The sequence below is a fragment of the Vipera ursinii genome, assembly GCF_947247035.1.
Source record: "Vipera ursinii genome assembly, chromosome: W".
NCBI lineage: Eukaryota > Metazoa > Chordata > Lepidosauria > Squamata > Viperidae > Vipera > Vipera ursinii.
Genome location: NC_139522.1, coordinates 21,055,918 through 21,083,407, shown reverse-complemented (window position 1 = coordinate 21,083,407; position 27,490 = coordinate 21,055,918).

Sequence of the window (27,490 nt, the reverse complement as noted above, 5' to 3'; positions counted from 1 at the left end):
ATCACACATGTCAAGCTCCAGGCTCAACATTCAGCTGGGGGGGGAAGCCATCCATCTCACTGTCGCCTGACTTGCCGGCCATGTGAAGCTCCGGAGATACAGAGGCAATACAGATGCAGAGGTGACAGGCTGGAGCTGTGTTCCCTGGGGCAGACTGGAGCTGGATTTTCCTTCTCTTTGAAGCTGGCTCCCAAGGACAATAAGGGACAATAAAGGAACTCACTGGGCGGTGGAATTGACGGCAGGATGGAACTGTCGAGCCCCTCGGGCTCGACACGCTTACCGGTGGGGAGTTCCGGCCACCGCCCGCAGCCCGCAGCCACAGCCACAGCCGCGCCCGACAGCTGCTCAGTGCCTAACAGCTGCTCCGCAGCTGAAGAAAGCTCCGGCCGCAACGTTCCGATCAGCTGCTCGGCGGCTGCCGACAATCCCGGGCGTCACCACTGTGGCCGCGCCTGCTCCCACGGCTGATCGGCGGCCGGCTCGACCAGCTGCTCGGCGGCTAACGAGGACCCCGGCCGTCAACACCCGGGCCGCGCCTGCTCACACGGCTGATCAGCGGCCGGCTCGACCAGCTGATCGGCGGCTAACGAGGACCCCGGGCGTCAACACCGATGCCGCGCCTGCTCGCACAGCTGATCGGCGGCCGGCAGCGCGGAGCAAAGGATCTGCCCCTGCCCGAACGGTTCTTGAGCTGCCGACAGCGGGTCTCGTCACACATGGGGAAGCCGCGCCAGCCGTAACAACTGTGCGGTGGCCTGAAACGGGTGTGAGCCGAAACACCGGGTTGGTGGAGGGGAGCACGTTAGGGATTCCAGGGGGTGAGAGAGGGGGATATTGGACTTACACCTTCCTGCGCGCAGTATGGACTCCGGCGCCAGAGGCGGAAGCGGGGCGTGGGGCGACAGGATAGAGGGGTGGAGTTTTACGCAGATACTGGTCTGCGTGGAGGAGGGTGGGGCTGACGGGTGGGGCTATTACCCAATTAGTAAAGATATCTAAAAGAAGCGTTGGGACGAGTGGTTCCCAACGCTGACTTACTGTCAACTCCACGTCTTCGCCGGGGAGGCAAGCACTCAGGAAAAACCACGATGGAGTACGGATGACTGGAAAGAGTACCTTTAATAGCAGGATCTCTAAACATTAGCAAAGTCAGCGTTGGGAACCAGATAACAGTGTACCCCCGGCTCTCTGGTAGGTCTACGATGAAATCCATCCCGATGTCCAGCGTTGCCGCACGTGTGCTATGGCCAAACCCCAGCCCGGAAAACCAGCGGGGCTTTTACAGACAGTGGCAGACCCCGGCCGGCCATGGCAGGACATCGGGATGGATTTCATCGTAGACCTACCAGAGAGCCGGGGGTACACTGTTATCTGGACCGTAGTTGACCTGTTTTCTAAACAGGCTCATTTTGTTCCATTGAGGGGCTTGCCCTCAGCCCGGCATCTGGCCTGGCTCTTTATTACCCACGTGTACCGTTTACATGGGGCGCCTAGGCGTGTTATCTCGGACCGAGGAGTACAGTTTACCGCCAGGTTTTGGCGTGAATTCCTCCAGTTCATCGGGTCATCTCAGGGATTAAGCTCCGGGTATCATCCCTGCACAAACGGTGCCGCTGAACGGGCCAACGCGGCAGTAGAGTAATACCTACGCAGTTATGTCTCGTACCAGCAGGCAGACTGGGCTGACCTATTGGCGTTTGCAGAAATCACCCACAACAATGCTGTGCACAGTAGTACTGGTCTCCCGCCGTACACAGTGGTGTCTGGCTACGACTTCCCTCCTGTTCCCAAGTGCGACCAGGGATCGGCTTCCCCTTGTCAACCCCAGGAGTGGATGCTACAAGTCAGAAAGGCATGGGCAGCAACCAAGAAGGCCCTTGACAAGCAAGCCAGTATCGTGAAGGCCCAAGCAGATAGGAAGCGCCAACCATTCTACACTCCAGGGGTTGGGGACTGGGTGTACTTGTCTACAAAATACTTGAGGTTACAAATACCTAGCAAGAAGCTCGGCCCTAAATATATAGGCCCCTCCCAGGTCACCCACATCATCAACCCGGTCACGGTGCGCCTCCGGCTGCCTAAATTTCTGGGCAAGGTGCATCCCGTGTTCCACGGCAGCTTGCTAAAACCAGCCCCTGTTCCTGTCCGGGGGGAGCCGGTAGGACCGGGGCCTGTGAGTGATGGACAATATGAGATTCAGGAGGTTCTAGACTCCAGGAGGCGGAGAAGGCGACTGCAATACCTAGTGCTCTGGAAGGGGTATCCGATTACTGAGGCATCCTGGGTGGCGGAATCGAACGTTCAGGCCCCTAGACTAGTTAAGGCGTACCACCAGAGGCACCCTGGTAAACCCTCGGGGGAGGGTCGAGGGGAAACTGCTGCTCTCCTTAGTGCTTGTTTGACTTCTACGTCTTGCTTTCGAGGAGGAGCCTTGGTAGGAGGGGCCGACTGTCGAGCCCCTTGGGCTCGACACGCTTACCGGGGGGGGAGTTCTGGCTGCCGCCCGCAGCCCGCAGCCACAGCCGCAGCCGCGCCCGACAGCTGCTCAGTGCCTAACAGCTGCTCCGCGGCTGAAGAAAGCTCCGGCCGCAACGTTCCGATCAGCTGCTCGGCGGCTGCCGACGATCCCGGGCGTCACCACTGTGGCCGCGCCTGCTCCCACGGCTGATCGGCGGCCGGCTCGATCAGCTGCTCGGCGGCTACCGAGGACCTCGGCCATCAACGCCCAGGCCGCGCCTGCTTCCACGGCTGATCGGCGGCCGGCTCGACCAGCTGCTCGGCGGCTAACGAGGACCCCGGCCGTCAACACCCGGGCCGCGCCTGCTCACACGGCTGATCGGCGGCCGGCTCGACCAGCTGATCGGCGGCTAACGAGGACCCCGGGCGTCAACACCGATGCCGCGCCTGCTCGCACAGCTGATCGGCGGCCGGCAGCGCGGAGCAAAGGATCTGCCCCTGCCCGAACGGTTCTTGAGCTGCCGACAGCGGGTCTCGTCACACATGGGGAAGCCGCGCCAGCCGTAACAGCTGTGCGGTGGCCTGAAACACCGGGTTGGTGGAGGGGAGCACGTTAGGGATTCCAGGGGGTGAGAGAGGGGGATATTGGACTTACACCTTCCTGCGCGCAGTATGGACTCCGGCGCCAGAGGCGGAAGCGGGGCGTGGGGCGACAGGATAGAGGGGTGGAGTTTTACGCAGATGCTGGTCTACGTGGAGGAGGGTGGGGCTGACGGGTGGGGCTGACGGGTGGGGCTATTACCCAATTAGTAAAGACATCTAAAAGAAGCATTGGGACGAGTGGTTCCCAACGCTGACTTTGCTAATGTTTAGAGATCCTGCTATTAAAGGTACTCTTTCCAGTCATCCGTACTCCGTCGTGGTTTTTCCTGAGTGCTTGCTTCCCCGGCGAAGACGTGGAGTTGACAGGAACTTTGCGTGGACAGCAGGGGACAGCCAAAGGCTGTATCTGGGGGGGGGATTTATACCCACCCACCAGGATGCTGGCTTGTTGGGAAGGGAAGGGTGGAGCTGGGTGGAGCTGCAGGGGCAGGATATTTAGAGCACTGGGAGCAAACCACTCCCAGCTCTAACTTTGCTTTTTCAGCTTCTGTTAAAACTTTGCTCCTGTTTCCCAGTTTCCTGTGTGTTTCTTTCCTGTGTTTGGTGTGGGGAGAGACCAGGACCTTTATGGACATAACAGTAAAGTTAGCACTGACCTCTACCTCATTACCCTTACCAGTTCTCTTTTTGAGGTATGGCTGAAGGAACGCAAGAGGCCACACCAGTGGTTGTGGAAAACAGCCCGACTGAGGTTACTGAGCCTGAGGTTCCTGCTGAAGGAGGAGAGGCCCAGCCAGTGGTAAGGCCTTAAATCTGGGATGTACAAACGGCAGCCCTGGTGAGTGAAGGCCAGGGAGCAGGTGCGCCTGGAGAATCCAGTGAATGGTGGCATAGCTCGGCACTCACCAACCCAGGCAGTGGCCAAACCCACATGCCGGCCCCTCCAAAATCCCTGATGGAGTGGAGAGAGAGGCGAGTCACTGACGAGGACAATGGGGATTGGAGTTATTCCACAGCTCCCGGCCAAACCACCATGGATATCATTAGAGAGAGGTTTGGTGAAGCTGGGTTCCAGGACCCACCATCGTGGACTAGATGGGAGGCAGGGCATGGGACGGCCTCATGACCAAGCCAAGAAGCACCATCAACCAAGTCAGGCCCATCCCGGTTTTGTTTGGCTAGCCCCAGGCTCCGACTGGGGCCCCAGCATGGTGGCTCTGGATCAGGCGGCCCAGCTGAGCAGGCAAGGCCTTTGTGGGGAGGTAGTACAGTGACAGAGACTAGCAGAGAGGCCACGGGGTTAACAGCCAGACTTCTTGGGCCTTCGAGCCAGCAAACAGGCCAATGCCCCACTCCTGTGGGACTGGGGACGGTTGGAGCTCCATGGGGTCCAGGGATGGCCTGGGGTTCCCCGCAGTTTCCAACCACATTTGATAGTAACCCAGACCGCCTGGCGATGTTCTTGAGCCAGGCTGTCAACCACCTGGATCGGTACGCCAGCCTCTACCCATCACAATGGGTTATGATTTTGGCTCTGACAACGGATTTGCAAGGCGAAGCAGCGGACTGGGTGGCTGACCTGTATACCAAACATGCCAGGGAACTGGCTGACATGCGGCTTTTCCTGGAGGCACTGAGGTCCCGTTTTGAGGATGTCTTAAGGTTCCAGTGGGCTGACGATAAAACAACAAGCCCAGACTGCGGAAGAGTACATACGAGACTTCAGACGAGCCACCAGTAGACTGCGGTCCTGGACAGAAAGGCTGTTACTCCACCTGTTCCGAGCAGGTCTAGACCAAGACCTACACCAAGCGTGTGTGGTCAGGAGGGTCCTGGGTAGGCTCTAAGAGTGGTATTGGGTGGTGGTGCATAAGTTCCAAAACAAAGGGGAGGATCAGGCTGTGAGGTGGTCTCACGATGAATCGTTAAAGGTGCTTCCAAGTGAAGGCATCACGCAGAGATGCAATCATATTAGCTTTATTCAATGATAGATCAAAGAGAAAGAAATACTTGGCATGAAAGCATTCATGCCTGCATGTGAGAGAGAAATAAAATAAAACAAGCTAGCATTACATAACTAAAAACAAGAGAAGGACTAAGAGCTAGGAGTAGAGGTAGAAGTTAGAATGAGAACTAGAAACTAGAACAAAGAGCAGCCCCTCGTGCAGAGGTATTTATGGGGGGTCTTGGTCCCTCCCTGACCATAAAACTCTCTCACCAATGGGGCTGTCGGGTCCGAGACCCTTGGCTCATCAGTGGAAGCAAAGAAGCCTCTTTGCCTCCATCTGATGACCCTTTTGGGGAACTGCCATGGGCTGGCACAAAACATGTAACACAGGCCACGCCCCATAGAGAGAAACCGAGGGATGAAGCACGCAAGATCCTGGTCCCCTGTATGGGCTTCTCTGGGATTCCCTCCCAGACGGCATTCAGGTGTTTCAGGTGCAAAAGGCCGGGTCACCAAGTGGTGGAATGTCTCTTTCCTGTTCCACGGGGACCTGTACCAACCCCACTGAAGGGCAGGCCCACACCAACACCCAAGAAGGGACCCGAGAGGTCAAGGGCCGCTAAACAGACGGAGGGAGTTACACCTCAGCAGAAAGTCCAGGAGAGATAAGAGACACTGACAGCCACTCAAAGCCAACTGTTGGAGTCTGAGAGCAAGGAGGAGCCCATCAACAATCCCATGGTAAGTGAGCCCATACCCCCTTGGCAAGGGGGTTCATTCAGCCAGCTTGTTCCCAGATAGCGGCTCCTGTTCTCTTCAGAGAAAAGAAAGACAGCTCGTTGCAGCTATGTGTGGATTTCCGTGGCATCAATGGTGTCTGTGTGGAGAACCTGTACCCCCTGCCTCTCGTGAAAGATTTACTGGCCCATCTAGCAAAAGGGAAGGTGTTTACCCAACTGGACCTAAGGGAGGCGTATTACCGGGTTCGTATAAAGCAAGGAGACAAGTGGAAAACAGTTTTCAACTGTCCACTGGGGAGTTATCAATTCAGGGTGATGCCTTTTGGGTTGCAGGTGGCCCCCGCGGTGTTTATGCAATTGATTAATGATATGCTGCATGAGCATTTGTACCGCGGGGTGCTTGTTTACCTGGACAATATTCTAATCACTAACACCCTAAATGAACATATGAAACTGGTGGGACAGGTGCTGGAAAAACTGCTTAAGGCCCACCTGTTTGTCAAGCTCCCCAAGTGTGCGTTCCACCAGACCCAACTCGATTACCTTGGTTATAGGATATCAGGGGCAGGAGTAGAAATGGACCCAAACAAGGTAAAAGTTGTGTTGGAGTGGCATGCCCCTCGAACTTGTCGCCAGGTGCAGAGTTTCCTGGGGTTCACTAATTTTTATAGGCACTTTATACCATCATTTGCAGCAGTGGCCCTGCCCCTGACGGACTTACTCTGCACGAAACATGTTGCAACAAAACCACGACCCAGTCAGCCGGTAGAGTGGACCATGGCATGGCAAAAGGCATTTGAGGATTTGAAGAACCTGTTCGCTAGGGAGCTGGTTCCCAAAGAGCCTTTTGTGGTTCAGGCCAACGCCAGCGATGTTGCAGTAGGAGCGGTCTTACTGCAAAGGAACAAGAAGGGGATGTTGCAACCGTGTGCATACACGTCCCGGAAATTGACAAACACTGAGAGAGCATGGGCTGTTTGGGAGAAGGAGGCGTTTGAAGTTCGGTGAGCATTATCGACCTGGCGGCATCTGTTGGAGGGGGCAGCAGAACCGTTCGAGGTGTGGACAGACCACAAAAACCTTGAGGTGATGCAAATGCCCAGACGCCTTTCTCCCAAACATGTCCGCTGGGCACAATATTTCCTATGGTTCCGGTTCTGGCTACGGTATGTACCTGGTGGCAAGAACTTCCTTGCTGACGATCTCTCGCGGATGCCATAATATAACAGCAAACGGGAGGAGGTGGTGCAACCATTCATACCTTCTCACCAACAGACAGCAGCGCAGGCAGTACCCCATTGCCTGGCTGTTGACATGCTTCAGGAACTCCATGAGGCAGTCCAGAGCGATCCCTGGGTACTGGAACACTCAGGTCTCCTGACCAGACGTGACAGCCTGGCCTGTAAGGGAGATAAACTGTACATTCTGCAATCTCTATGGGAAGGGGTGCTCAAATGATGCCACGACACAAAACAAGCCAGGCATTTTGGACTCCTCAAGACCCTGCACCTCGTGTGACACCAGTTCTGGTGGCTGCACATGAAAACGGACATAGAGGCATATGTTCAGGGCTGTCATATTTGTGCTACCACAAAACACCAAACGGGGAAACCAGCTGGTCTGGTGGAGTCAGTGGCAGACCCAACCCAGCTGTGGGAAGATATTGGGATGGATTTTGTGGTAGAGCTACCAGAGAGTCAGGGGTACATGGTAATCTGGACTGTTGTGGACCTGTTCTCAAAACAAGCCCATTTCATTCCATGCAAGGGGCTACCGTCAGCTCGAAGGTTATCTAAAATGTTCATGCAGCATGTATACCGCCTACATGGGGTGCCCTGGTGGATTATTTTGGATCGGGGAGTGCAATTCATGGCTAGGTTTTGGCGAACCTTTGTCCGGTCCATTGGGTCATTGCAAGGCCTCAGTTCCATGTACCACCCCAGTAACAACAGAGCAGCAGAGTGTGCCAATGTAATGGTGGAGCGGTATCTACGAAGTTACATCTCCTACCAGCAGGCAGACTGGGTTGACCTCCTACCATTCGCAGAGGTGGCCTATAAAAACACGGTGCACAGCAGTACTGGATATACCCCTTTCCAAGTGGTGCATGGGCAGGATTTCATCACCATCCCTGAGTACCAACAAGGAGACCCCACGTCCTACCAACCTCAAGAATGCATAATCGACATCGGGGGGGGGGTATGGAGTAATGTGAAAAAAGCCTTGGTTAAAGCAGAGACCAGTGCACAAGTCCAGGCCAAGAAAAAACGGAGTCCCCAGAAACAGTTCCGGGGGGGACCAAGTATACCTATCAACTAAATACCTACGGTTAAGGGTGCCCTGCAAGAAATTAGCTCCTAAATACCTGGGCCCCTTCCAGATCACAAAAATCATTAACCTGGTGACCGTTAGACTGCACTTGTCCTGAGTCCTAGGAAAAGTAAACCTGGTGTTCCACTGTAGCCTCTTAAAACCAGCTGGGAACACTCCCTGTGAACCCAAGGAGGGGAAACCAGGTCCCGTCCAAGGGGACCAGTATGAGATACAAGAGATCCTAGACTCCTGGTACCGAAGGGGGCAACTGCAATACTTGGTGAGATGGGTGGGGTATCCTGTGACGGATGCTTCCTGGGTGCGGGAACCGGATGTACACGTCGCCCGGTTGGTGCGTGGGTTCCATCGCCATCACCCGGGTAAGCCGGGGGGAGAGGTGGCCATCCAGTCACTTGACACATCCTTACAGGTGGGCCCCTGGTAGGGGGAGCCGCCTGTCAAGCTCCAGGCTTGAGATTCAGCTGGCGGGGGGGGGAAGCTGTCCGTCTCTCCGCCACCTGGTTTGCCGGCCATGTAAAGCTCCAGAGATACAGAGGCAATACAGATGCAGAGGTGACAGGCTGGAGCTGTGTTCCCTGGGGCAGACTGGAGCTGGATTTTCCTTCCCTTTGAAGCTGGCTCCCAAGGACAATAAAGGACAATAAAGGAACTCACTGGGCGGTGGAATTGACGGCAGGATGGAACTTTGCGTGGACAGCAGGGGACAGCCAAAGACTCTATCTGGGGGGGGATTTATACCCACCCACCAGGATGCTGGCTTGTTGGGAAGGGAAGGGTAGAGCTGGGTGGAGCTGCATGGGCAGGATATTTAGAGCACTGGGAGCAAACCACTCCCAGTACTAACTTTGTTTGCTTTTTCAGCTTCTGTTAAAACTTTGTTCCTGTTTCCTGGTTTCCTGTGTGTTTCTTTCCTGTTTTTGGTTTGGGGAGAGACCAGGACCGTTACGGGCATAACAGCACATTCTTTCCCCGCTTTGCTACCCTGACTGCTCCCCTTTCCAATCTGTTAAAGAAAGGGGTGAAGTTCCACTGGGGCACTGAGAAGCAGGGGGCCTTGGATGCCATTAAGACCTCCTTCACCTCCGAGCCCCTCCTCTGAGCCCCTCCTCAAGCATCCTGAGCCCTTAAGGCTGTTTGTGGTGGAGATGGATGCATCGGATTTGGCTCTCAGGGCTGTGCTCCTGCAGGCGTATGCCTCCGCAGGTAACTTGTTCCTGTTTGCCTATTATTCCTGGAAGCTGTCAGCACCAGAGCAGAATTATACCATATGGGACAAGGAGCTGTTGGCTGTCAAAGATGCTTTCAAGACATGGCGGCACCACTTAGAAGGGGCCCGTCACCAAGTCGAGGCTTGAATTGACCATCGGAACCTAGAGCACCTACAGAGTGCCAGAACACTGAACCAGTGACATTTGCGATGATCGCTGTTTTTCACGAGGTTTGACTTTTAGGTGACATATGTCCCTAGCGGGCAGAACCAGTGTGTGGACACGCTGTCCCGGAAGCTCGAGTTCACCCAAAAGGAGGACAAGATCATGCCCAGAACAGTCATTTCCTTGGAACGGTTGGAGGACACAGAGGAGCCCATGGACCTACGGATCAGGATTCATGAGGCGCAGCAGCAGGATCCGTTCATGGTGGCTCGACGTTGTGAGTTGGCTGGCGATGGGGGAAATGAAACCCCTTGGACATACATGGAGGACCTGTTACATTTTAGAGACCACATCTACGTTCCTGGGGGAGCCCTCCATGGCATCATTCTGAAACAATGTCATGATAGTCCAGCAGCGGGTCACTTCAGGGTCTTTAAAACACTGCACCTTGTGTCCAGGACATTTTGGTGGCTGTGACTCCAGCATGGGGTGTCAGGCTATGTAGCATCATGCAGGATCTGTCAACAGGCCAAGTATGCTACTGGTGCACCCCCTGGTCTGTTGCAGCTGCTACCCACACCAGAAAGACCATGGGGGGCAGCCTTGTTGGACTTCATCACCAAGCTGCCCCCATCAAAGGGTGCCACAACCATCTTGGTTTTCTTGTTTGTTTGTTTTTTGTTTTCTTTTTTAGTGGTATTGAACCGGACTGGGCTTTTATAATCATATTTTTCAGTTTCCCAATGTTAGGCATATGGTGATAGCCTACATACAGTAGTTGGGTTGAAAATATATAAACTATGATGTTGTGACTTTAAGATGTTAATTGGCTGATGGGTGTATAAGTGTTCTCATGGCCATAAGAGGGAGCTAGGAATGTAGCTTCTCTCTCTCTGAATTCACTTCTCTCTCTACTATTACTGTTTTGCTGTACTGTTGGTTTACTACTGTGGTAAACCTAAACAACTGTGTATTGACCTCTGGACTGGTAAGAAGACTTTGTATTTGGAATACTCCTTGGACTGTTACTATTGTGTATGACCTGGACTGTTTTCTTTTTGACCGTGCATTTTTGTTTTTTACACCACCTCAAAAGTAAAGTACTTTCTGTTTTCACAACTCAGTGTACTCTTGTGGTTACTGTGTGACTCTTACTGCTCTCAGTACTCTTCCTTGTCTGCGCAACCTCTTGGTAGCACAAGGAGACCTCTGCACAAACAATTTCCTAACACCCAAGCTTCTTGAGTTGATTTCCCCTTTAATATTTTCATCCATGGGATCCTTCCCAAGCTTTCTCTGATTTGATTAAAATAAACTATTTTAAAGTCTGAGACACTGGTTTGATTATGTTCTTTTGCATGTGTCTGTTTTATATTGAATTCTAATATGACATGGTCACTCTCTCCTAAAGTTTCTGCAATTTCAATCCCCTCTATTACTTCTTCTTTGTTGGTAAGAATTAGGTCCAGTATAGCTGCCCCTCTAGTTCCCTCGTCTACCTTTTGGGTGATGAAGTTGTCAGCTAGGTGGGTTAGGAATCTGTTTGATTCCCCATTTTCTTGCAGAGTTTGTCTCCCAGTTGATGTCAGGGTAGTTAAATTCCACCATTACTACTGTTGTGTGTTTCCTACATATGTTGGTTAACTGATTAGCAAAAAGTTCATCTATTTGTTCTGCATGGTTGGGTTGCCTGTAGTATAGGGCAATGATATATTTTTTTCCTTTTATATTGACCCATAATGCAATAATAATACTAATAACAACAACATCAAAAACCCGTGCTTGGGCCTGGACGGCTATTGGGTGCGGTCCCTATGGTGATGGGATTACCGGACTTCGGATTGGTAGTGGCTTAGCCACCGTGAACCAACCCAGGCACCTCCCATCACCAATGATGAGAAGAAATTAAAAAAATTCCATACCGGATCGGTCGTCGCCCGGGTCAACAAAGACTGCGTCAGATGCTATGGCTCCTGGACATCTACCGAAAAACGGGCCACAGGGCTCAGTTGTTACTGCTGGGGAACCAGAGCGTACAACTGTAAAGCAACTGGAACAAAAGTGCAAAACCTGGACAACTGAAGACAATTGAGAAATCATCCAATGCTACTACTAGGCAGAACCAACAGCCAGGGGATTTCAAAAAAGAATGATGCAACTGTGGAAGGAAAAGCACCCAGAAAGTGACGTAACCGAACAATGATTAATGGATCAAAGACGTTTCATCATCCGTAATAAAGATTTTACAGATGTGGAAATTCAACATCTAGGAACATTGGCTAAAAAGAAAACAACAAGCAATGATGATGAACTGGCTGAAGAAATTGTTCCAATACCTGAACAAACTGACCAACAAACTGACCGACCAGCGGAAGAAGCCGCCACACAGAATGAAGACTCCCCTGTGCAACAACTCAAAAGTGTAGAGCTAAGTAATCTAGCGAAAATGCTGAAAGAAAAAATTGAAAACCACATCAAAGAAAAAACAGAAAGAAAAAGACTGCCTGCCATCCGTGAAGTGCATAGCAAACGAGTGAAAGATTTACTAAATGCTGTGAACATTTTAACTTCCATCCCATCCAGCACACTGTATGAAACAAACCAACTAATGTACAGTACAGCCGCCATTATAACTGAAGAATTGGGTTATGAAATGCCAAAAAAGAAACCCACTGGAACACCAAAGTGAAAAATTCAACTTGAAAATAAAACAAAAAAACTACGAGGAGATGTCAGCAAATTGAAATACTTGAAAGAAGGAAAACTAAAGAACGAAAAGCTGAAAAATAGTTTATACAAAAAATATAACTGGAGGAAACAACAATAACGGAAATAATGGAAAACCTAAAACAGTGTGTAATAGATAAAACAATATAGTGAAAACATCCAGTTCAGAAGAAAACAGCGCCTCTTCTATTGGTCACTTGATGAAAATAAAGTCCAAACTACTGTACTACCATGTAAAGAAAAAACTTTAAACTTTTGGAAAGAACTGTGGGAAAACCCAGTGGAACATAATAAAACTGCCTCCTGGATCAAAGATATCCAAAAACAAGCAACACAAAACAAAATGGAGAATATTGTAATAACCACTGATATGGTTGCAAAACAAGTAAAGAAGGTCAAGAACTGGAGTGCACCTGGCCTGGACCAGCTGCATGGATACTGGTTGAAACACCTCACCAGCCTCCATCACCGCATGGCCACTCAGTTTGATGAAATGCTTCAAAATGCCACAAGTGAAGAATGGTTAACAGCTGGTCGAAATGCTTGATAATGAAAGACCCTGAAAAGAGCACAGAACCAAGCAACTACCGCCCAATTACTTGTCTGCCAACAACATTCAAACTTTTTACAAGAATACTGGCAAATTCAGTATTCAATCATCTGATGGAAAACAATTTGTATCCCGCAGAAGAAAAAGGAAATTTTAAAAAATGAAGATGAACAAAAGATCAGAGGCTCATTGATAAAATGGTACTTAAAAATGCAAAATGACGAAAAACATATTTAAATATGGCGTGGATTAATTACAAGAAAGCATTTGACTCATTACCCCACAGTTGGATTAATGCGTGTTTGGAAAACTTTGGAATCAGCAAAAACATCTGTACATTTTTGAAAGCAAATATGCAAAAATAGAAAACAGTTCTAACAGCAAATGGGCAAAACATTGGTGAAATCAAAATCAGACGAGAAATCTTCCAAGGGGACTTACTTTCACCACTACTGTTCAACATCGCATTAATTCCATTGACAATAATATTACGAAACACAAAACTGGGATACCACATCTCAAGCCAGCATGGCAAGATAAACCATCTACTATACATGGATGACTTAAAACTGTATGCGAAAAGCCACACTGAACTTGAATCAATACTCAACGCAGTTCAACTGTTTAGCAGTGACATCAGAATGGACTTTGGACTTGGAAAATGTGCTATATTATCCATGCAGTGAGGAAAAATGTGAAAAATAGAAGGAATAGAACTGGGAAACGGAAGTATTATGAAAGCACTAGCAAAGGATTATGGTTACAAATACCTAGGCATATTGGAAGCGGATAACATCTTGAATGGAAAAGTCAAAGAGTCAACACAAAAGGAATACATCAGAAGAGTCCACAAAATACTAAAATCAAAGCTGAATGCTGGAAATATAATTAAAGCCATTAATACATGGGCAGTCCCAGTGATACGCTACCCAGCTGGAATTATCAACTGGACTTTGGCTGAATTGGAACACCTAGACTGGAAAACGCGTAAACTTTTGAATATGCACCACGCTGTACATCCACGAAGTGACATCGACAGGTTGTACCTGCCAAGAAGAATAGGGGGCAGAGGGCTACTGCAAATCCAGCAAACTGTAGAAGAAGAAAAACAAAGTTTGAATGACTATGTAAATCAAAGTACAGAAAAATTGCTGCCGGCTATGAAAACAGAGAGCTGTTCTGTACCAGCCTGCTACCAGCACTGCAGAAAAGGCAGGGACAACCCCTTTACAAACGGCAAGAGGCTGGAACTAAGCCTGCCAAATTTATTAACATAAAACAGAGCAAAACAAGACACGAACCATTAAACAGGAGCTATTCAAGCGGTTGCCTTCAGCAAACCAGCCCTCCCACGCATTCCCCTTTTAAACAGTTCAGGGTGTGGCTTCTCTCTGCCTCCTTCCGAGGTGTCCCATTGCCTTCCTCTGTTTACTCCTGATTGACTGCCTCCTGCGTTGGGCGTCCTTGAACAGGGCCAGCTGTGGGTCATCTTCATCCACGCTGTCAGGCTCACACAGCTGGGTCTCCGTCGTGACCAGGTGGGAGGGGCCTGGCTGAGGGCTCTCATCAGCAAGCTCTCCAACCCCCTCAGCAAGCTCTTCAACACCCCCCTCCTCCTCTGAGTCGTCCGACCCAACTGCCGAACCCACAGGCTGACCCTGAATCACAACAAGAGCATTATAAAAATAACAGAAACAAAGGCAGAATATAAGGAAAAACGGCTGGATGACAGATTAAATAGATGGAAAACCAAAGCTTTGCATGGACAGCATTTGAAAAACATTGAAGGAAATTGTGATAACAACTTGACATGGGCATGGCTTAAGATGGGAACGATCAAGAAAGAAACAGAAGGCTTAATACTGGCTGCTCAAGAACAAGCACTACAAACTAATGCCATGAAAGTGAAGATACAAAAATCTACTGACAATCCAAATTGCCGACTTTGCAACGACAAAGTTGAAACTGTTTCACATTTAACATGTGAGTGCAGCAAAATCGCGCAAACTGATTACAAAGTTAGACATGACTGAGTTGCTAAACTAATCCACTGGGCATTGTGTAAAAAATACAACTTGCCTGTGTCCGAAAAGTCATGGGAACATAGGGTGGAAAAAGTTGTCGAGAATGAGAGGGTGAAGATCTTGTGGGACTTCCAAATACAGACAGATCGCCATTTAGAACACAGCACGCCAGATATCGCAGTTATAGAGAACCGAAGCGTACAGTAGATTGATATCGCTGTACCAGGAGATGCCAGAATTGAAGAAAAAGAATTGGAAAAAATTACGAAATACCGTGACCTGGCCATCGAAACTGCGCGATTATGGATGAAACGTGTTACAGTGATACCCACTGTCATCGGGGCACTGGGAACTATGTCCAAAAACTTTGCAAAATACATCAAGAAACTGAAGCTTCCGGCAATCACTCCAGCAAAGCTACAAAAAACTGCGCTACCCGGAACATCTTACATTTTAAGGAGATACCTGGTTGATACTTAGGATGCTGGCAGCAACCCGTGTCAACCATTAGTGCCAGTCAATTTGAGTGTTCAGTTGACTGAGTTTCATGTTTAATAATAGTAATAATGATGATGATGATGATGATGATGATGATGATGATGATGATGATGATGTTGGAAGGGACCTTAGAGGTCATCTAGTCCAACTCCCCGCTCAGGCAGGAAACCCTATACCATTTCAGACAAATGGCTGTCCAGTCTCTTCTTAAAAACTTCCAGTGTTGGAGCATTCACAGCTTCTGGAGGCAGGTTGTTCCACTGGTTAATTGTTCTAACTGTCAGGAAATTTCTCCTTAGTTCTAGGTTGCTTCTCTCCTTGACTAGTTTCCATCCATTGCTTCTTGTCCTGCCTTCAGGTGCTTTGGAGAATAGCTTGACTCCCTCTTCTTTGTGGCAGCACCTGAGATATTGGAACACTGCTATCATGTCACCCTTTGCCCTTCTCTTCATTAAACTACACATACCCAATTCCAGCAATCATTCCTTATATGTTTTAGCCTCCAGTCCCCTAATCAACTTTGTTGCTCTTCTCTGTACTCTTTCTAGAGTCTCAACATCTTTTTTACGTTGTGGTGACCAAAACTGGATGCAATATTCCAGGTGTGGCCTTACCAAGGCATTGTAAGGTGGTATTAATACTTCACGTGATCTTGATTCTATCCCTCTGTTAATCCAGTCTAGGACTGGGTTGGCTTTTTTGGCAGCTGCAGCGCACTGCTGGCTCATATTTAACTGATTGTCCACTAGGACTCCATGATCCCTCTCACAGTCACTACTATTGAGCAAGGTACCTATACTATACCTGTGCATTTGGTTTTTCCTGCCTAAATGTAGAACCTTACTTTTTTCACAATTGAATTTCATTTTGTTAGATAGTGCCCAGTGTTCAAGTCTCTCCAGTTCCTCCTGTATCTTAAGCCTATCTTCTGGAGTATTGGCTTGGTGTCATCTGCAAATTTGATGAGTTCCCCATCTATCCCCACATCCAAATCGTTGATGAAGATGTGGAAGAGCACTGGGCCCAGAACAGATCCCTGGGGCACCCCACTACACACTTCCTTCCATGTATATGCAGTTCCATTGAGGACCACATGCTGAGTATGGCCATTCAGCCAGCTACGAGTGACTAATTTTGTCACTTGATCAAAAAATGCAATAAGATTTGTCTGTCATGATCTGTTTTTGACAAACCCATGTTGGCTTTTAGTAATGACTTTGTTTGCCTCTAGGTGTTCGTTGATCCGTTGTTTGATTATCTTTTCCAGAATCTTCCCAGTTATTGAGGTCAGGCAGATTTGTCTGTAGTTTCCTGGATCTATTTTTTCCCTTTTTTGAAGATGGGAACTACATTAGCTCTTTTCCAGTCCTCTGGTAGTTCCCCTGGAGCACTCAGTGGTTCTGAGATCACATCTGTCAGTTCCTTGAGAACTTTGGGGTGTAATCCATGTGGTCCTGGTGATTTGAACTTATCTACGGTGGAGAGGTGCTCACTTACCATTTTCTTGCCTATCTTAACTTGTGTTTCTATTCTGTTTTTTATGGCACTGTTTTTGATAGGTTGGACTGTTCTTTCCCTTTGTGTAATTGTTGTTGTTAGCTGCGAAGTCGTGTCTGACCCATTGCGACCCCATGGACAATGTTCCTCCAGGCTTTCCTGTCTTCTACCAGCTTCTGGAGTCCATTTAAGCTCACACCTACTGCTTCAGTGACTCCATCCAGCCACCTCATTCTATGTCGTCCCCTTCTTCTCTTGCCCTCAATCTTTCCCAGCATTAGGCTCTTCTCCAGTGAGTCCTTCCTTCTTATTAGGTGGCCAAAGTATTTGAGTTTCAACTTCAGGATCTGGCCTTCTAAAGAGCAGTCAGGGTTGATCTCCTCTAGGACTGACCGGTTTGATCGCCTTGCAGTCCAAGGGACTCGCAGGAATCTTCTCCAGCACCATAGTTCAAAGGCCTCAATTCTTTGGCACTCAGCCTTTCTTACGGTCCAACTTTCACTGCTATACATTGCAACTGGGAAGACCATAGCCTTGACTATACACACTTTTGTTGACAGGGTGATGTCTCTGCTTTTTAGTGTGCTGTCTAGATTTGCCTTGGCTTTCCTCCCCAGGAGCAAGCACCTTTTAATTTCTTGGCTACAGTCCCCACTACCTCCATTTCTTCCCCATCTATTTGCCAGGAATTGAGTGGGCTGGATGCCATGATCTTGGTTTTCTTAATGTTTAGTTTCAAGCCAACTTTTGCACTCTCCTTCTTCACCCGCAACAAGAGGCTCTTTAGTTCTTCTTCACTTTCTGCCATTAGAGTGGTATCATCTGCATTTCTTAGGTTGTTGATATTTTTCCCGGCAATCTTAATTCCAACTTTTGATTCATCTAGCCCTCCCTTTGTGTAAAGACAAATGCAAAAAACGATTTAAATAGTTCTGCTTTCTCCCTGTTGCTTGTCACCTTCTTTCCACTTTCCCCCACTAATGGACCAATCATTTTCTTAACTTTTTTCTTGTTTTTTACATGTTGAAAGAAGCTTTTTTTGTTATTTTTGACTTAGGTCACAAGCCTTAGTTCATTTTGAGCCTTAGCTTTCCTCACTTCATCTTTGCAGGTATGGGCTATTTGCTGATATTCTGCCTCATTTATGTGCCCCTTTCCACTTTTTATGCTTGTCCTTTTTATCTTTCAATTTACCAGAGAGTTCTTTATGCAGCCATGCTGGTTTCTTTTGAGAGCTGTTATTTTTCTTTTTTTCTAGGTATTGTGCTAGACTGGGCCTTTATTATCTCACTTTTCAAAATTTCCCAAGCTTCTTGAGTTGTTTTCCCCTTGAGGATTCTCATACATGGAATCCTTCCCAAGCTGTCTCTAAGTTTATTGAAATTAGCTCTTTTAAAGTCCAAGACTCTAGTTTGACTGTGTTCTATTGCTTGTGCTTCCATAATGTTGAATTCCAATATTGCATGATCACTTCCCCCCCAAGGTTCCTGTGGCTTCAACAACTTCTATCATTTTATCTCTGTTCGTAAGGATTAGATAAAAAGGTAAAGGTTCCCCCGCACATGCGTGCTAGTTGTTTCCAACTCTAGGGGCCGGTGCTCATCTCCGTTTCAAAGCCGAAGAGCCAGCGCTTGTCCGAGGACTTCTCCGTGGTCATGTGGACGGTATGACTAGACGCCAAAGGCACACGGAACGCTTTTACCTTCCCACTGTAGTGGTCCCTATTTTTCTACTTGCATTTTTACGTGCTTTCGAACTGCTAGGTTGGCAGAAGCTGGGACGAGTAACAGGTGCTCACTCTGTTACGCTGCACTCAGGATTCGACCTGCCAAGCTGCCGACCTTCAGATCGACAAGCTCAGCGTCCTAATCTAATCCCCTAGTTCTCTTCTCTACTTTTTGGGAGACAAAGTTGTCTGCTAGGTTTGTCAGGAATCTGTTTGATCTTCCACTTGGTGCAGAGTTTGTCTCCCAGTTGATGTCAGTGTAGTTAAAGTCCCCCATTACTATTGTGATGTGCTTCCTACATACCTTAGTTAACTGACTAGCAAAAAGTTCATCTATTTCCTCTGTTTGGTTGAGTGGCTTATAGTACACACCTATGGCAATGCCATTCCCCCCCCTTTTATATTGACCCAAATGCATTCAAGACAGTTTTCATCATTGTTGTGCTCTAGTTCTGTAGAGATATAGTTGTTTCTTATATATAGTGCAACTCCACGCCCTCTTTTGTTTGGTCTGTTTCTTTTAAATAATTTAAATCCCTCTAGCTATGTGTTCCATTTGTGGGTTTCATCCCACTATGTTTCCGTAATGGCAACAATATCATATCCACCCTCATTTACCTGAATTTCTAGTTCACCCTGCTTACTTTTCATACTCTGTGCATTGGTGTATAGACATTTGAGTCCTTTATGACTGACCCTGTGTTTACTTTCTACATCACCTGTGTGGTGCCTGAGTTCCTCTATTTTCTTAGATTGCCGGGGACAGGGATGTTCTGTATCAATTAACTCACTGTCCCTGTTTAAATATTCCTCCAGAAAATCTGTGAATTTGTTGCCAAGTAACTCAGTCCCTTTCTTGGATGGATGCAAACCATCTGTTTTGTACATTTTTTCATTGGACCAGCCACAGACATCATGACTAATATAGCCAAAGCCTTCTTCTTTACAACACTCCTTTAGCCACATATTGAATTCTGCTATACGCTGGCCTTTACCATTTTGCTCCTTATAGACTGGTAAAACCTCTAAAAAAGTGAGCCTGCAGCCTATTCTGCTGAGTTCCTGCCCGAAGCTCTGGAAATCATTCTGCACAGAGAGTACATGCTTTTGGGACAGATTGTTAGTGCCAAGATGTACAATAGCATCCATACCACAGTCCTTGCTGGCATTCTTGACTATTTTAAAAATACGCTTCTTGTCCCTACTGGTAGTAGCACCTGGAAGACACCTAACCTCTTTTGAAACCTTTGTATCCTTTCCTAAATTTACATCCCTTATAATTGAATCACCAACCAGAAGGTGGCTTCTCTTTTTGGATACCTTTCTCTTCTTGCATGACTGATGTGTAATACCTCATTCACAGTTCTCCCTGTCAGAAACAAGTTCTTCAACTCGGACCATGGTCCCCTGCTTATTTGAGTTATCATCACAACTACCTTGACCTGTTTCCTTAATGTCCCTATTAAGGTCAGCAAGGGCACTGTATCTGTTATGCAGGGACACAGCAAAAGTTTGTGTTTATGGTTCACAGCTCTCCCCCTGCCAGATCCCATGGTTGTCCATGCTGCCCTTTTCCTGCAGGATCTTTGTGGTAGAGGGGGCTGATAGTGCAGAGTCTCAATAGAGTAGAAGGGCTGAACTGGGCACCTAATTTCTGCCTGAAGAACACAGATTACAGACCCTAGATAAATAATCTGTCCTTGTAGACTAGTGATTTGTGTACAGATAGGACAGTTTCCCAGTTTGAAAAGAGTGCTGCAAAAGACAGCTGCAAAACAAGTGTTGCACTGAACTAAGCCAGACATTCTGAGCTGAAGGGAATCTCAGATGCACTTGCTCTGAATGTACCACCGCTGTTTTTGATTGGGCCGCTACTTTGCTCCTCCACACACCTCCTTCTTAACTCACAGTATTGTAGCTTTTCCCAGCAACCTTTGGCAGTTTAAATGCAATGGAGGTCCCATCAACAGGGGCTTAGCTACTTTGCTCCTCCACCCACCTCCTTCTTAACTCACAGTATTCTAGAAGGCTTTCATCCTTCATTGAATGCATCTCTGTAGAGAGGAAGTGATTTCTAACATATAATGCAACTCCATGTCCTCTTTTGTTAGGTCTGTTTCTTTTAGCAATAGCAATAGCACTTAGACTTACATACTGCTTCATAGTGCTTTACAGCCCTCTCTAAGCAGTTTACAGAGTCAGCATATTGCCCCCAATAATCTGGGTACTCATTTTACTGACCTCAGAAGGATGGAAGGGTGAGTCAACCTTGAGCCATTCAGAATCAAAATTCTGGAGTGAGCAGTAGGTTAGCCTGCAGTAATGCATTCTAACTACTGTGCCACCACAACTCTTCTAATGCTCTAATTCTCTCTTGAATAGTTTGTATCCTTTGTATCCAGAAACTTTTCCATATAACAATATTATCTCCATCAGGTCTACAACCGACTGAGTCGGTTGACTTAATGTAATAACCAAGTCGTCCGCAAACGCTCTCAGTCTATAATCTTGATCTTTTATTTTAATTCCCTTAATTTTATTTGAGTCACGTATCTTACTCAATAATATTTCCAATGTTAGAACAAACAACAAAGGTGACAACGGACACCCCTGTCTTGTACCCTTTTCAATATTACATGCTTCTGTCAAACTACCATTAATTATTATTTGAGCTGTTTGCTTCTGATATATTGCTCTAATAGGTTGTAAAAACTTATCCTCAAACTCCATCTTCTCTAATACTTTAAATAAAAATTGCCAATTCAATTGATCAAAGGCCTTTTCAGCATCCAAAAAGATCAGCACTGCAGAGACCTGGTTATTTCTCTCCAAAAATGCCAATAAATCTACAATATGTCTCACATTATTTTTCATTTGTCTACCACTTATAAATCCTGTTTGGTCACTATGAATCATTTGCTGCATAACCTTCATTAATCTATTTGCTAAAATTTTAGCAAATATCTTATAATCAGTATTTAAAAGCGATATTGGCCTGTAATTTTTGGTTTGGGTAAGATCTTGATCTTCCTTTGGAATCAATGATATAAAAGCTGTTTTCCACAATGGAGGCACTTCTCCTCCAGATTGAATTGTTCTAAATAATTCTTTTAAAGGTTCCACCATTTCTAACTGTAAATTTTTATAATAAATGGCAGTCAAACCATCTGTTCCTGGTGCTTTGCCCACTTTTAATTGTTTAATTGCTAAAATAATTTCTTCAGCATTTATCAATTGATTCATCCCTTCCCTTTGCTCTTGTGTAAGTACAAGGATATTCACTTCTTGTAGATATCTATCTATATCTAAACCTTGAGTTGTATCCCTAGCATATAACTTAGAATAAAATTCAACAAAAGCCTAATATAATTTTGCTGAAACACCTCTTTTCCCTTATATTCTATCTTATCTATGTTACGTGACCTTTGTTTTTTCCTTAACAAATAAGGTAACCACCTACCCGGCTTATTAGTATTGCAAAAAGTATTGTGTTTAACATACCGTAGGTTAGTTGCCACTTGATCTGCCATCAACATATTAAACTGACCTCTTAACAAAGTAATTGCTTCTTTCACCCTGTTATCAGATGGGTTCAAAATTAGAGCCTTCTTTTCCTCTTAATTTCCTCCTCTAACTCTTTATGCTTATATTCCAATCTACGTCTATATTTATTATTCAAATATATTAACACTCCTCTCATATAGGCTTTACTTGCATCCCAAACCATTTCAATAGGAGTACCCTTATACATATTTATATTAAAAAATTCTGTCATCTGTTTTTTACATTTATTTAATTAATTTAATTTATTGAATTTATATACCGCCCTTTCCCGAAGGACTCAGGGCGGTTTACAGGGTATAATTTTTAAAACATTAATACAAAAATTAAGACCAATTTAAAAAAGATTAAACTAAGTCCCTGCAACATGTAAAACCCCAGTTAAAACCCCAATTAAAATTCAGCCTGAGCCGGAAAGCTCGAAGAGCCAGGTCTTCAGGTCTCAGCGGAATGATCGAAGTTCGGGGGCAGTCCTAAGCTCCGCAGGCAGCTGGTTCCAGAGGGCAGGCGCCCCCACAGAGAAGGCCCTCCCCCTGGGTGTCATCCGCCGGCATTCTTTGACCGGCGGCACCCTGAGAAGACCCTCCCTGTGGGAGCGCACAGGACGAAGGGACCTTGATGCCGGCAGCAGGTGTTCCCTCAAATATCCTGGACCCAAGCCATATAGGGCTTTATAGGTCATCACCAGCACCTTGAATCTCACCCGGAGGGCAACTGGAAGCCAATGCAGCTCACGGAGCAGAGGTGTTACATGGGAGTAACGGGAAACTCCCATCACAACTCGCGCGGCTGCATTTTGCACCAGTTGAAGCCTCCGAGTGGTCCTCAAGGGCAGCCCCATGTAGAGAGCGTTGCAGTAGTCTAAACGGGAGGTCACGAGCGCATGAGTGACTGTGCGTAGGGCATCTCGGTCCAGATAGGGTCGCAACTGGCGCACCAAGCGAACCTGGGCAAAAGCCCCCCTGGTCACGGCTCCTATATGATCATCAAAACTGAGCCGTGAATCCAGGAGGACACCCAAGTTGCGAGCCCTATCAACGGGGAGTAACACCTCACCCCCCATTGTTAACGATGGAATAACTTGGTCAACTCGAGATGCCGGTATGCACAGCCACTCAGTCTTGGCAGGATTGAGACGAAGCCTGTTTCTCCCCATCCAGACCCGGACCGCCTCCAGGCAACGGGACATCACGGTGAGGGTATCACTGGGTTGGTTTGGGGTGGAGAAAAAAAGTTGGGTATCATCAGCGTACTGATGATACCCCACCCCAAAACCACGAATGATCTCGCCCAGCGGCTTCATATAGATGTTGAACAGGAGGGGCGAGAGAACCGACCCCTGAGGAACTCCACAAGCGAGAGGCCTCGGGGCAGATCTCTGCCCTCCTGTCAACACCGACTGCTAGTGGCCCAGGAGATAGGAGGAGAACCACCGTAAAATGGTGCCTCCTACTCCCAACCCCCTGAGACGCCGCAGTAGGATACCATGGTCGATGGTATCAAAAGCCGCTGAGAGATCTAATAGGACTAGGACAGAGGAACAACCCCTTTCCCGAGCCCGCCAGAGATCATTCACCAGTGCGACCAATGCCGTCTCCGTGCTGTGCCCGGGCCTGAAACCCGATTGGTATGGGTCCAGATAATCAGTTTCCTCCAGGAACAGAGGAAGCTGATGCGCCACCACACTCTCAATAACCTTCGCCAGAAAGCAAAGGTTGGAGACCGGACGATAGTTGTTTAAGACAGCCAGGTCCAGGGCAGGCTTCTTGAGGAGGGGTCTCACCACCGCCTCCTTCAAGGCGGCAGGGAAGACACCCTCCTTCAAGGAAGCAGTTATTACTGCCTGGAACCAGCCTCGTGTCTCCTCCCAGGCGGCAAAAACCAGCCAGGAGGGGCACGGGTCCAATAAACAGGTGGTGGAGCTCAGCCTCCCCATAATCCTGTCCATATCGGCAAAGATTTCGGCTTATTTGAAAGATCATTCGCAAGAATGTTATATTATGGAGTGGAAAAAGTGGATTGATTATATCCAGAACAAATATGGGACTAAAAAGTTTCACTTAGCATTTGAATAAGTTTTTTCCCTTTTTTTTCCTTTTTTATGTAATATTAGTATTGCTTGTAGTCATTTCATATGAGCTAGAGTGCACTAGACTTAATAGTTTATTGTTATTAGCATATGGATGTTTATGATTGTTTTTTGTTTTTATACCTTGTACTTAGCTCTGGGAAGTCGGGGGGGGAGGGGGGAATGGGGGGGAGGGATAGGGAGGGTTAGGTAGGGGTGGGGGGAGGGAGGGGGGGATTGTTAAAGATAAAATGTATTTTAAAACTTTTCAATAAAAAAAATCCTGTCCACATCATCAGGGGAAACAGGATCGAACTCAGTCCAGATAACATGCTCAAGACAGTCCGATTCCTCCACATCAGACTCTGCCCAGTCAGAGTCCGAACCGGCCCGGATCTGAGCAATTTTATCCGTCAGATGATGACTAAACTCCTCGGCCCGACCCTGCAAGGGATCCTCCCTCCTTCCTTGTTTATCAGCTTCAATTAAATTAGCTGTTAAATTCTTCTTCACATAGATAACTACTCCATTTTTCTTATCTGGAGCAGACGCACTAAACTGTATACCCAGTCTGGAATTTATCAAACATTTTTGGTCTGATACATGAATATGCGTTTCCTGTAAGCACACAACATCATTTTTAAATTGTTTCAAATACTGAAATACTTTCTTTCTCTTTTGCGGGGAGTTTAACCCATTAACATTCCAGGTTAGAAACTTTGTCGTCATCTTTTGCAACCTGAAGCTTTCGGAGCGCATCTTGCAAAACCACAAGCACCTGCCTCTTCGGTCTTGCTCCTCCCACTGCTTCACTATAAGTAAATTCTTGAGAAATAATTGCAGATTTCTGTTGTTCTTGTGTCATTCGTCTGGTTGCAGCCCGTGTCATTCTTTGATCCTTAACCTCTTCTAACGATGCCTGGGGCTGCTCAATTGCTGAAGTTTGCTGAAATTCTTTAACCATCCGTGAGATAACTTCATCTCCCTGTATACTCTCCATTTGTGTCTGTCATGCTCCTTCTTCCTTCCTTCCTTTAAATTCTGGGGATGGCGGAGAACCTTCTTTCAATATGTTAGAATAAAAGTCTCATGCCTTCAAAACTGTATTAAGACGATATCTCGTACCTGCATAATTCACCACCAAGCCTATTGGTATCTCCAATCTGAACTGAAGCTGCCGTTTCTTTAATTCATCTGCCAAAAAAGCAAATTCTTTCCTTTTCCTTAAAATTCTTGGTGGAATTTCTTTCAAAATTAAGACTTCTTGATCAGCCACTTTAAATCTATTATTATAAAAAGCTTGAATAATCACATTTCTAATCGATCTCTTTGTAAAATAAACAACCACATCTCTAGGTAATTTTCTTTGCCTGGCAATCCAAGAGTTGACACGAAATATTTTATCTATATCCACTATAATATCTTTCGCTTAGCACCCCAAAATTGGTTCCAAGGCTTGTGCCAATAACTCTTTCAAATTTTCCTTTGGATCCTCTTTCAAACCTCTTATCCTCAAAGCAAACTCCATATCTCTATATTGCATCATAACCATATCGTCATCAATCTTATCTATTTTGTTCTCAGCTTCAGACATTTTTGCATCCAATCTCAAATTATTTTGATTCACCTCTTCCACACGTTCATCCAAATGCTCAATACAAACTGCCAGCCCCTGAAATGCTGCTAAAATGTCCTCTCGTATTTCTTTATTCTTCTCATTGATAAGTTCAGATATTTGCTGAGATTGAATTTTTAAAGCATCTTGTAAATCTTTTAATGTTAATGTGGGTGCAGGTGTCACAGTGGGTGGCATCAGTGCCTGTAATGAAGAATGTTGAACTGGTGATGCACCAGTACTTCTAGGAGCAGAAACTTTAGCTGATTTAGAGGCCATTTTAACACCCAATTAATCTTCATTGCGCACTTTCACTTTTCCACCCAGCTTGCAACTTTGTTACTTCCCTATTAAATGTCCAAATCTTTAAGTTCACTTTTAGACCAATTTCAAATATTTTGCGCAGAGTGACTTTAAAAAACACAATTTCTTCCTTCTCAATCTTTTATTTTATAATATTTCCCTTGTTCTTCCCATTTTCACTGGCAATTCACTCCTGCGCCATCTTTCTTCCTTTCTTTTAGAATAAACCGGAGTTAAAGAACATATACTTGCTATTTCAATATTCTCCTGCACAGCTCTGCCTGCATCCAAGTAATCCAAAATATGATATTGATTGCAGGGATGGTTGCAGCGTCCTGCTCTGTTCCAAAGCCTTGGAACAGAGAAGTCCCCGAGTCCGGAGCTAATTCAGGCTCCGGGGAAGCTTTCACCCTAATTCTGGGGGTCTATGGGAGCTCTACCCCTACCTGAATGCTTGCCCTCCCCTCTTTTCCCGAGGGGAGGGTTTCCGAACCGCAAAACAGCTGATTGTCGCTGTTTTCACGATTCAACAGAAAACAAAGGGGCTGACGGTCGGAACGGCTGCCATCGACGGAGCCTTGCCACTCGGAAGTCCCCAAGAGATTGTTTTGATGAGTAGATAAAAATACTGATGAGTAGATTAAAAAAAATTAGATGTATGAATATTAACAGTTAAATTGAAATATTGAGCTGTTGAAATGAAATTGATTAAGATACATATATGTTAAGAATGATATATTCTAGTTAATACACTTGGATGTAACGATATGAAAGGATGTACTAAATGTTAAAATGGAAGAAATTTTGGCTAATTTTCAATATGTGGAAATAATAATGAAAATAAGAATATTATATTGTATTACTAACTTGTCGATATGGAAATCAGATAGATAAGAAGTGTATTTATATTGCCAGGTATTGGAGAGAACTGTGTAAAGGGAAGGGAGGTAATCCAGAAATATAAAAATGAGAAACTTCAAACGTTTAACTTTAATATCAATGCAAAACTAAAGCTGGAAAAATATATCAGGTGTTTGATGTTTTAAAGATGGAATGCTAAAATATAAAATATACAAAAGTTTTGACAAATGTAAGAAAACTACTAAATAACTGATGGATAACAATAAGAAGTATGTTAATTTAGATAAAAGATAATATGTATTTAAGGAAAAAAGAGAGATAATACTGGTCACATTAAATTTGAGATTTGTAATAATATGTATTTGTATGAAATAGAACTATTGTAACCCAGACACCACATTATTTTTCAAAGATACTATTGTAACATTGGAAAATCAATAAAAACTTATAAACACACACACACACACACACACACAAAGAAGTTCCATGACTTCTTATATGGGCAACCCTTCACCGTTTACACAGATCACAAACCACTGCTTGGTCTTTTCATGGCTGACAAGCAGACTCCACAGATCCTGTCCCCGTGGATGCTGTGATGG